Source organism: Echinops telfairi, unplaced genomic scaffold (assembly GCF_000313985.2).
Source record: "Echinops telfairi isolate 266 unplaced genomic scaffold, ASM31398v2 ScPeMD7_18;HRSCAF=68, whole genome shotgun sequence".
NCBI classification, from domain to species: Eukaryota; Metazoa; Chordata; class Mammalia; order Afrosoricida; family Tenrecidae; genus Echinops; species Echinops telfairi.
In genome coordinates, this window is record NW_022103915.1 from 94,073,044 (window position 1) to 94,076,211 (window position 3,168).

Here is a 3,168-nt window from a genome sequence, read left to right on the forward strand (position 1 = left end):
AAAAAACATTCCCAGCACCATCCTCACCATTGCTATGTCTGAGCCCATTGCTGCAGTCACTTGTCAATCCATCTTGTTGAGGTGTTCCTCTTTTTTGCTGCCATTGTACTCTACCAAGCATGATGTCTTTTCCAAAAAATTCATCTCTTCTGATAACATGTCCAAAGTATGTCAGACTTAGTCTTGTCACCCTCACCTCTCCAGAGCATTCTGTCTATACTTCTTCCAAGACAGCTTTGTTGTTCTTCCGTCAGTCTGTGATACTTTCAATATTCTTTACTGACCCCTAGTCAAGTAGTTTGATACTTCCTTTCTCCATCAGTCTTCCTCATTCGGTGTCCAATTTTACAGGCTTCTGAGCAATGGAAAAGACCATGGCTTGGGACAGGCGCACCTCAGTCCACAAAGTACTGGTAGCCTCCTTGCTTTTCAATACTTTAAAGAGGTCTTGTAGAGCAGATTTGCCCTATGCAAGACATTGTTTGATCTCTTGACTGCTGCTTCCATGAGTGGTAATCCAAGCAAAATGAACTCCGCAACAGCTTCAATATGCCCTATATTTAGCATGGGCTTACGTACTGGTTCAGTTGTCAGGATTGGGGTTTTCTTTACATTCAGTTGCAATCCTTACTGAAAGCTGCAATCTTTGATTTTCTTCAGCAAGTACTTAAAATCTTCCTCACTTTCAGCAAACAGGGTTCAATATGTCATCTGCATACTGACGGCTGTTAATAAATCTTTCTATAATCCTACTGCCCAGTTCTTCTTCATATAGTCCAGCTTCTCTGATTATGTTCTCAGCATATAGCTTGAAGGAGTATGGTGATAGGATACAAACCCGAGGCACCCTTTTTAAAATATGCAGTGTTCCCTTGTTCTATTACCACAATTGCCTCTCGATCCATGTACACATCTCACATGAGCCCAATTAAGTTTTCTGGAGCTCCCCTTCTTTTCAAGACTATCCAGAGTATGAATCACACCGTCGAATGCCTTGGTATCATTCATGAAACATAAATACACATCTTTCTAGTATTCTCTGCTTTCAGTCCAGATCCATCTGACATTAGCAATGCTATCCCTTGTTCCATGTCCTCTTCTGAATCCAGGCCGAGCTTCTGGTAACTCCTGTCAATGTACTGCTAAAACGTGTGTTGGATGATCTTCAGCAAAATTTTACTTGCATGTGATAGCAATGATTTTGTTCTAGAATCTTGAGCATTCTGTCAGGTCACCTTTCTCTGGAATGGGTAAAAATATGGATCTCTTTCAGTCAATTGGTCAGGTAGGAAGTCCTCTTTCAAATTTCCTGGCATAGAGGAGTGAGGGCTTCCATCAGCTTGTTGAAACATTTCTATTGGTATTTCAATTCCTAGACCATTGTTTATGGCTGATAATTTCAGTGCAGCTTACACTTCTTCCTTCATTACCATTGGTTCTTGACCATATACTACCTAAATGGTTGAATGTAGACTAGTTCTTCTGTATTTTTTCTTCTTCTTCTTTTGATGCTTCCTGCATCGTTCCATATGTTACCCATTCAGTCTTCCAATATTGCAACTCAAGGCTAGCTTTTTATCTCTCGACTTCTTTCAGTTTAAGATATGCTGAGCATATTCTTCCTTTTTTGTTTTCCAACTCCAGGCCCTTACACCGTTCATTATAATAATTTATTTTTTGAAAAAATTGTCCTTTGAAATTTTTTGTTCAGTTCTTTGACTTCATCATTTCTTCCATTTGCCTTATCTACTTTACAATATAGAACAGCGGTTCTCAACCTGTGGGTCGCGATCCCTTTAGGGGGCCAATGACCCTTTCACAGGGGTCACGTGATTCATACAGTAGCAAAATTACAGTTGTGAAGTAGCAACAAAAATAATTTTTTGGTTGGGGTCACCACCACATGAGGAACTGTATTAAAGGGTCACAGCATTAGGAAGGTTGAGAACAATCTCCGAGTCTGGTGACATCCACTTTGATCTTTTTTCCCACCTTTGTAATGGCTTTTGGCTTTCGTCAGGAAAGGGCATGCGGTTCTTGATGGGCTTCCACAGTTCATCAGATCTTCTGTCATCAGCGTTCAACGAGTCAAAACTGTCCTTGAGATAGTCTTGAAATCCAGGTGAGAGAGACAAAAGGTCATATTCTGGCCCTCACGGACTTGTTTTCATTTTCTTCAGTTTCAACTTGAACTTACACACTCCCACCCTCACCCAGCCTTAAGAGCTGCTGGTATTGAGCTTCTCCATCCTCTATTCCCACAGAGCTAGTCAGTTTGATTTCTTTCCATTATTTTTGGTTCTGCTTTAGCTTTCCTGCACTGAATTGAATGAATTACAAATCTATTATATTTTTAATAAGTGAAATAGTGTTATAGATACAAAGTATAGCTCACTCTGGAGTTATGCACAGTAGCCTATTAGAAGGAGGGAAAAATGATCTTCTGGAGGAAAAACATCTGTTTGACTGCTAGGGGCAGGAGATGATTTCAAGCATAATTTGTCAGTTTGGTTTCCCTGTATTCCATGTGGAGAAATCCATGTGTACAGTTGCTTTTTGTGTTGTTGAAAAAAGGTATTCTCCATGAAAAGAGCATTCTATCGTATAATCTCCAGCTTCATTTTTATTACCAGGGCTATATTTTCTAACTACTGTTTTTTCCTCTTTGTTTCCAACTTTTGCATTCTAATTGCTAACCATTGCCAATACATCTTTTTTTCCAAGGTTGATCAGTGTGTTAGTCTGGGTTGACTAGAGAAACAAATCCAGAGACACTCATGTATGTATAAGAAAGAGGTTTATTTAAAAGAGTAATTGTATATTAGGAAAACATCCCAGCCCAGTTCAGATCAAGTCCGTAAGTCCGATGTCAGCCCATATATCTGACACCAGTCGATGAATTCCTCTTCAGGGTAGAAAGTCTTGTGGATCCAGTGGTGGAAGCATCTCAGCACTGGTGAGGGTCTCCACGTGGCTCCTCCAGCTCCAGGGCTCTGGGTCCATTAGTGTGTCTCCATGTGGCATGTCAACAGGAATGTATAGCAGAGAGAGTGTGTGTCCCACCTCCAGGGAGGAAGACAGGAGTTCCCAGAATCCTCAGGAGAAGGCCATGCCCACACAGAGGAATAATTGACTATGACCTGATTGACAGGCTAGACTCTACCTCTT